This window comes from Bos grunniens, chromosome 7 (genome assembly GCF_055505025.1).
Source record: "Bos grunniens cultivar Pamir isolate PY7600 chromosome 7, Bosgru_T2T1.0, whole genome shotgun sequence".
In the NCBI taxonomy this organism is placed as follows: domain Eukaryota; kingdom Metazoa; phylum Chordata; class Mammalia; order Artiodactyla; family Bovidae; genus Bos; species Bos grunniens.
The window spans coordinates 11,906,033-11,914,664 of NC_141171.1; the positions used below are offsets into that span (position 1 = coordinate 11,906,033).

Genomic DNA, 8,632 nt, shown 5'->3' on the forward strand with positions numbered 1-8,632 from the left:
CAACCTGCCAGATCCTGCAGCCTGGGCCAGCCTGCCCCTTGGGCCCCACAGAGAAGACAGACCCGGGAGCCCCCAGGGCTGGGCCCCATGGGATAGTAGCTAGGTGTGGCTTCTGCCCCTCTCTCCCCAATCCCACTGAGATCCAAAGTGGGGAACCTGTTGAGCTGAACGGGGGAAATGAGGGAGCCTGGAAGAATTCTGGGGGAGCGAGGTGACCCACAAGGCATCCAACCAGCCCTTCCAGTCTTCTGCCTGGGCCCTCCTGCTGGGTACCCTCCTTTAGTACTAAAGGGTACCCTCCTTTAGTATCCCAGCTTTAGTCTTACTGCCCAGGAGGTGGGTTATGAAGAATCTGAGCACCGCCCCCCCCCACCAAGCCCCAATTATATGACTTTGGAAATATTGGAGGTGGATGGGAGGAAACCTGTCTCCCAAAGCAGTGCCCACACAGGTCTGGGAAGGGTCCTCAAGCCATAGAACCTTGCTGCGGCATCATGGTGGTGGTGATGGTGGTCTGCGGGCCACTGACTCCCATCCCATCTTGGAGAGGGCAAAGTGGCATCCGGGCCTGCCCAAGGAGGCTGGCTTGGCGGCACAGGGCACCCCGCCCCTCCTTCGCTGAGTTTTGTTCCCGGCCCCCCACCTGGGCACGGGGCCAGGCCCCAAGGCAGGGCCCCGTACTGGTGAACAATGCCTCCGTGTTCCTCCTCCCGGTTGAGGGGAGGTCCGCGGAGGATGAGGTGGGACAGACAGGCTCGCAGGGAAGGCGGGAGGGATGCAGGGAGGGGCTCTCTCTCAGGGATACTCCAGGAGCTGGGAGTTTCCCAGAGGCCCTGGGTAGATGGGGGGTGGGGATGCCGGGAAGCCTGGCGGGGAGGGGCGGGGGGAGGGGACCTAGACCAGGGACCACCTGGACTGGGGTCAGCAGGTCTTCAATGGCAGCAGGAGAGGGTTGGGTGGGATAAAAGGAGGGACTTCCTGAGGCTAAAGAACGCACTGTGTAAATGCATAGAGTGGGGATTCGTAATTGGCCGAACCCCAGAATTCCCCGGGCCCATGCCCCCCAGGGCAGGGAGGGGTCTACAGTGGCAGTGTGGCACTGTGCCCCCACCATCTACCCTCTCCTTGTCCATGGCCTCCTGGGTTTCTCTCCGGGCGCAGGGGAGCAGAACTTAGGCCAAGAGGGGTTTCGGGTGCGATATGGATTAGGAACCACCGCCCCCCCCCACCGCCCCCCCCCCCCCCCCCCGCCAACATCTCAGCAGGAAGGGCGTTCGTTAAAGAACTGGGGCTGGATCCCCGAGCCCAGGACCCAGAGGGGGAAGTTGAGCTAAGTCTCAGGCTCAGGAAGAGTTGGGACAAGGGAGGGAAAAGTTAGGGCTGAGTTGGGGACGGGACCGAGCTGGGGGACCTGAGAGAGAAAGTGGGGGCGGACCGGCTCCGGGGGCACATGACGGCGGCGCCCGCCCCGCCCCGCGCCCGCCCCCGCCCCCTGCCCGGCCCGGGAGGGGAGGAGACGAGGAGGTTTTAAAAGCGATTCGGCCCCGCGGCGGGCCGGCCAGTGAGTGGGATGGAGCGCGGCCGGCGACCGCCCCCGGCCCCTCTCGGGCCCGCCGCCCGCCTGCCCGGCCGGGTGTCGGCCGGCCGGGCCGGGGCGGCGGCCGGAGCCCCGAGTGCCGGCTCCCCTCCCCCGCGGGTGAGTCGGGGAAGCAACCGGGAGGGAGACTGCGGCGCCGTGGTGGCGGCGACAACTTTTCCGCGCTGGACTCGTGGGCGGAGTGGGGGGTGCGCCTGGCGGGTCCCCCACCCCTGGGCGAGGGGGAGGGCGCCGCCCCGCCGCCGGTGGTTGAGGGGACGGCGGGGCCGGTCTGATGGTGGCGGCCGCGGAGTCCCGCGGCGCCCCCTGCGGAGCTGGGAAAGGGCGGCCCACCTCTACCCCGTCCCCAAAGGCCCTCCGCGGCCTCCCCAGCCACTCCCCCGACCCAGGAGATTCGTGAGAGCGTGCTGGGGAGGGCGGGTCCCAACGCGAATCGGGGCAGGTCAAGGTGGGTCGGAGTTGGGCGCAGGGTGGGAGAGTATGCGCCCCCCTCGGGTGGAGGGAATGGACATGGTGTCTTGGCCCCGGGAGTGGGAAGGTAGGTGCCTGTCTGGACTGTGTAAGTGAGGATCTCCCAGAGTTCAGTGGATGCGGGTGGAGGACAGTGCTTCAAGTTCTTGACATGTCAGCCAGTGTGGGGGTGGGGAGGCCCTCCAGAGGAGAGAAGTGGGGACCCAGCAGTCCAACCTGGGTTTAAAAGAGGACTAGGGGGACCCCTCTCCTCCCTTCTCACTCCTTCTGGCCCAACTAAGAAGACTCATTCATAGAAAGGGGGCCCACATCTGGGAGATTCCTGGAGGGCTGACTCCTCTGCCCTGTGTAGCTTGGGGTTCCCGTGCCCTTGGGGTGCAAAAAGAGGGTGAAAGGGCTCAGACTGAACCTGGACCCCCTTCATCCTAGCGCCAGACTGACCTCTGCCCCCAGTGCTGGGCTCCACGGCTACCAAAGCCCCTCAGCCCTACACTGCCTGTCGGGTGCAAGCCAGCCAGGCCCAGACCCAGTGGCTTCCTGAATGTCTTGGAGGTGCGGTTGGCTGTGTCACCTATCCTTTCTGCCCCAGCCCCAACCAACTGCCTGCTCCTGATGGGTGGTCTTTGAGGGGGAAGCTGGGACCCTTGGCATAAGGGTGTCCTCTGGCAGCCCTGCTGATGCCAGCCCGAGCCGGAGGGCAGTCCCCAACAGGTGCCCGAGCTTAGAGGCGAGGTGATGGAGGGCACACCCTGTCCGCTCACCCACGCACCGTGCCTGGGCCAGCCCATGCGCATGTGTTCACATGCCGCCGTCCTGGGAAGGCACGGGCCCTAGGGCTCTGTGCCAGCTCTCTTCTAGCGCCCCAGGGGCACCCACTGCCCTCTGTCCTTGCAGGATGTCCTCTGGGAGCTCCCTCAAGACCCCAGTGGGCAAGTCTTGTCTCTGTGGATCTGGAGGGGGCCCCTAACGTAGCTGCTGACCTGGCTCTGGGTTGGCACGCGGAGCACATGCGTGACAGGGCGTGTCCAGGGGGGTCGGGCCTGTCTGTGCCGGCCCGGCCTCTGACTCTCCGCAGACCCTTGCTCAGTGGAAAGAAACAACAGGGACGGATGCTCCAAGGGTCCTCCGCGGGACCCCCCCACCAACCCCTACCTGTTGCAAGTGAAGGCCAGATGTATGCGGGCCGCAGCTGCAGGGAAGACCCCTGGCCCCCTGGAAGTCTGAGGAACACTGGCCCAAAGAGTACAGTGGGAGGATCTGCTCACCAAGGGCCTAGGTGATTCTTTGATATACCGTAAGATTTTTCAGCGTTTGCCCTTTACCTTGGGAAGCTGGGTGGGGGAGTCAGTTCGAAGCGAAGGACGCTGCCAGGAACCCTGGGCGGTCCGGAGAAAATTCCTTCCGGCCCCTCTCTGGGCTGGCTGGCCAGCCCTTTCCCGCTCTGCGTGCACTTGAAGCCAGGATCAGGCCTTGGCTTTTCCTTAGACTTCTCGCATGACCTTGGGCCTGGCTCTGAATCCTCTGGGTCTCAGCTTCTCCATCTGTATATGGGAAGCATTGAGAAAGCGAGCGGAGAGATATGTCCGCTTCCCCTCCCTGTCCAAGGCCCTCGCCTTCAGATCCCTTTAGGGGGCGGCCCTCTGACCACCTTCCCTCCTGCCATCGGGTGTCCTGGGTGATCATGGAGGTGTGTCTGGGGAAGACTGGTCCCCTGGGAAGGACGTACTCGGAAGCCAATGGGTGTGGGCGTGTGAGAATCCTTGGGCAGAGAAGGACGCCGCCATACTGGGCACGGCTGAGTCATGCTCTAGCGGCGCCTTGCCCCAGGGTGCTGGAGCTGGCGCCACCCTGGGTGTGGTCACCAAGCTGTGGCCCTGGGCAGAGCAGGCCTGGGTGGTCTGGGTTGGGGTCCTGGGTTGGGCCAGGGAACCGACTTGGGCGATGCTAAGCCCCTCAGCCTCCTCCTGTCCTTGGTCTGGTGTCAGCGTCCAGGACCGTGGTCACCCACACCTTGGGAATGGTTTGGGGAGCCCAGGAACCTAGAGCTTTGGGCCTGGGAATTGTCAGGGTGCCGTAGGAGGGGGACAGGGCCTGGAAGCCAGCGACTATCCTCGAGGCCAGCGGCCCCCAAAATGCAGGCCAGATGGCTGGGACAGGGACCTGTTTGGGGATAAGGCAGAAGTGAATGTGGTCTAGCATGTACCCCTCAGTGAAGGGCTCACCGTGTGGACGTTAGGGGTCCCCTGGGAATTCTGTGATCGGTCTGAGGGTCATCAGAGTTGAAGGCAGGGGCTGGAGCGTGGTGTGGCTGGGCACCATGGGGGCTGAGATGTGACTTGCACGGTTCCCCTATTTATAACAAGTGATTCACTCCTCACTTACTCACCCCTTCCTGAGCCTGCCCCACTCCCTCAGCCCTGGATGGGCAGTGGGGGCCCACCCACTTGCCAGTGGCCTGCCTGCCTTCAGCTGGGTGCCGACCTCCGAGGGCTGCCCCGTCAGCTGGGCTGGTGGTGATGGTGGCCTTGTTGGGATGGGGGTGACGGGTGAGGGGGTGGGTGGCCCTGGTGGTCAGGCGGCACTTGGCTGGAAGGCCCAGGTTAGCGGCTGGCTCAGGGCCTGGCCCAGGGAGCCTCTGCGGAGAGTCTGGGCCCATTAGGCAAAGCGTTAGTGACAGGCTGGGAGGGCGGGGCCAGCGGCCCTTGGTATTTTCCGATCCCAGCTGCTCTGAGAGGGTGGAAAGTATTTGGGGACCAGGCTTGGGGGCGGCGGCGGCGGTGGTGGTGGCGCCCCCGGCGGAAGCTGCCCCTGATTCATTCTTGGAGCATGGGGTTTGGGGGGGGGTGGGTAGGCTTGCGGAGCATGTCTCTCAAGTCCACGCCCTGTCTGCAGAGCAGACTTAGACACCCATCTATCCATCCATCCATGGTGTGACCTGGGGCCTGCCCTACTCCCCTGGCCCAAGGGCCCTCCGCCCGCCCCCCCCCCCACGCCCCCCGCAGATGCCTCCAGCTGCCAGGAGCTTGTCCTCCCTGGACAATGTCTCCCCTGAGCCTGAGGGGCACGCCTACGGTAATGGGGGTCATCCTGCTCCTGGGCACCTGCCTGGTAGTGCCCCCTCCACTGGAGACCCAGACCTTTTGTGCCTGCAGGGATTGGGGAGTGGCCTTGGCCCCGGCCTGGGGCTCTGTGCAGGGGAAACCCCACAGGAAACGGGCCTGGCCAAATGGCCGCCCTTCCCGTTTCGTCCCTGGGACACGAATGTGCTGTCTCACTTCCGGAGGCGGCCCAGGGAGGCTGGCCGCCCTGCGGGGCCTCGTCTGCTCCCGGTTGGTGCCCCTAGACCTTGAGGAGTCAGGGCTGGGCTGGGGCCCCGCCGTAAAGTGGGTGGCCAGCGTATGTAATGTGTGTATGGCGGGGTCGGCGCAGAACAGGACACCTCCCTCCACCTGTCTCCCGGGGGTGGCCACCCCCTATCATATCTGGGTGCCGAGGTCCTACCCACGTGCAGTTCCTGAATGCCATCCTCCTTCCTGTTTCTGCCTGGGGAATGATGACAGCGTAGCCCCTTCCCAATTATACACAGCACTCAACGAGTTCCTCACCACAGCATTGCCCCTGCTTTGCCAATGGGGAAACGGAGGCCCAGAGAGGTTGAGTTCCCTGCCCAGTGTCGCCCAGCTGGTGCGCTGCAAAGCCAGGGTTCAAATGCAACTGGACTGGCTCCAGAGTTCAGGGCTCCTAGCCACAGGGCTCTCATCCTCCGGGAGGTCTCTGTTTACTGAACACAGGGCTGGCTTCACCGGCTGGTGACCTGTGCGGTTCACAGGGTGTTTCCCCACTGAGAAGGACCCCGAGATTTCATTTTTTTTTTCCCCACCTGAGTATTCATTTTGCACTGAGTCCCATAAATTCTGTAGGGAGTCCTGGTGCTGGGTAGTTGCTACATACTGTTGGTGAAACCTCACTGTATTACGTGGTAGAGGCTCTTGGTGCCACTGTACAGATGGAGAGACTGAGGCTTGGATGGTATCTTGGAAACCATGGAGCTGGGATTTGCACCTGGAGCCTGGGTCTGGTGCTCTGGGTGGGTGCGTGCCTGGGGGAAGAGCGGGGCGCCCACTGTCGGCATCCGCTCTGGTGGGGCGCAGGCTGAGGCCTGGCCGCTGAGGAGACAGGGCCATGGGGGGAGGCCCTAGTGGTTTCCTCCTGCCCTTCAGGCTTCTAGGAAGTGGCGCCAGCTGGGGTGAGATCACTTCCTCAGCCGCCTGCCCGCCACCCCCTCAGCTTCCTCTCCCCATGGCCCCATTTAGCCTGCCCAGGGCTCCGTGTTGCGGGCGGGGGTGGGGGGGTGGGGGCTCGGCCAAGGAAAGGAGGGGAGGCTCACTCTGGGAGTTCCTACAGCCTCCTTGGCCGAAAGTGACCCTCTGGGTATCTCTACCTCTCTGGGTCTGGGAAGCATGGCTGGGGGTGTCCAGCCTGGTGGTATCTTTAGCTGCTGCCGCACCCAGGGACGAGGGAGCCCGGTGGGCTGCCGTCTATGGGGTCGCACAGAGTCGGACACGACTGAAGCGACTTAGCAGCAGCAGCACTTGCAGAAGGGCTTCCCAGGTGGCGCTAGTGGTAAAGAACCCGCCTGCCAATGCAGGAGACAAGAGAACGAGGGTTCGATCCCTGGGTGGCGAAGATCCCCTGGAGGAGGGCATGGCAACCCACTCCAGTATTCTTGCCTGGAGAATCCCAAGGACAGGGGAGCCTGACGGACTACAGTCCATGGGGTCACAAGAGTCAGGCACCACTGAAGCGACAGCATAGACGCACATGGGGAAAACGGCTTCTCTGCTAGACCTCAAAGGATGGCGGCAAGGGGGGACATGGAGGGCAGGTGTCCTCAAATCTCACGACCTCCTTTCGTCTCTCCTAGGTGCCAGCTGCTGGCCCTGCCCGGCGCCCTGCCCCTTGACCCTGGTGCCATGGCCGGCTGGGGTTCCTGGGGATGGGATTTGCTGCCTGTCACAAATCACATTGCCAGGGATTTCCAACCGACCCTGAGCCCTGTCTCCGGGGCCGCCATTGTCACTGCCACTGCTGAGGACGCTGACCCTGGGGATGGGGATGGGGTGGCAGCGAGGCCCCCACTGCTCACATCTGGCCTGGGGAGCAGGGCTTAGCTGCTTGTGAGCAGGTCCACATCAAATCGTGTTCACAGTGGCTAAGTTCCGCCCCCCCAAGGGCCCTGCCGCTGCCTCTGGCCCTGCCACCTCTCCCCTTCTGCTGCCTGGCCAACCTCGGGGCCTCCCTGGGCTCTGCCTCCCGTGCCTACTGAGCTGAAACACAGTTGATTTGTGCACACTGGCTCAGTTCAGCAGGAACAGGAGTCAAGCCCCCTTGGAGTCTGCTGTGGCCCCTGCCCTCCTTGGGTGGGCCAGTCGCTGCCCGGGGGGAAGAAATGAGGACCCTGCTGGCCTGGGACCTGGGTCCAGAGGAGGAACCTGGGGATGGGTGGAGCCTGGAATGGGGTGGGTGAACCCAGCTGTTTGCTGCAGGCCCCCTCCTCCAATTTCTGCACTTGGGGACTGCCCCTGCGCCCCCCAGTCCCAACTCAAGACTGGGCTGTGCTCCCAGGGAGGATGAGCAGACAGGCAGGTGGCTGGCTGGCTGGCCCTTCCATGAAGAAAGGAAGCCAGATGTGTCCTTGCCTGGCCGACCCTCGGCCCCTCCTCGTCCAAGCTTGGTGGGGGCTTGGCTGGCCTGCATCTTCCCAGCAGCCAGTTACCAAAGAGGAAGCTGCCTTGGGCCCCCCAGACCGTTAAATGCCAACTCCGGGCTTCCGGAACCAGGCTGGCCTGACCTGAACCTGCCTGGCCCCTTCTCCCTGGGCCCTGTGGCTTCCTAACTTGGGGGGAGGGGCCATGGCACCCTCATGGCACATGGGGTGGGGAATGAGGTCCCTGTTGGCCCAGAGGACGCAAGCAGGCCTGCTCAGTTCTTGGGTGGGTCCAGGGCATGGAAGAGTTAAGACTGTATCCATCATCAGATGGAATAGGGCTCTTCTAGGCGTGAAACTAGGTATGTAGAGTGAAGCCCCCCAAGCTGTCAAGAGTTGGCTCAGTGCCCCTCCTCCATCGAAGCAGCAGCAGACATCAGCTTGGGGAAGTCTCTGCTGTGTCTTGAGCCTGCTGTCCAGTTAAATAAAAGCTTCCCCCTGCCTTATGCCTGGTCTGCTGGTTGTGATGTATTCTATTCTAGTCTGCAACCCTGGAGTCCTGGCTTTTTGTCTGGGGAGGGTTGATGGGTCTGAATTTATTTTCCTGGCCTCCTGGGCTCCTGACCTCACAGGATCCCGAGCCCTACCCTGCCCACTCTGGAGACGATGAAAATTTAGTCATTTGGGTGCCCTTTAGTCATAAAGGGTGCCCTTATCATGGAAAGGTGAACTTGAAGAGTGCCCTGGGGTTCAGGGGTGGGTTAGAGGGACAGACATTCAGGGTTGGTGTGGTAACAAGAACTGGAACCTAGACGGGAGGATGATAAGGAATGCCCCATGTCCAGGGGTGAGGTGGA

The 8,632-nt window shown here is 63.1% G+C and overlaps 1 long non-coding RNA gene across 1 annotated transcript; it reads left to right on the forward strand.

Annotated features, from left to right (window-relative positions):
- The first annotated feature begins 1,556 nt into the window (after positions 1-1,556).
- LOC147368411 (uncharacterized) lies at positions 1,557-8,281 on the forward strand. The gene is made up of 2 exons (XR_015166637.1): positions 1,557-1,696; positions 6,993-8,281. It is a non-coding gene; the product is annotated as an uncharacterized LOC147368411 (long non-coding RNA).
- Positions 8,282-8,632: the final 351 nt, after the last annotated feature.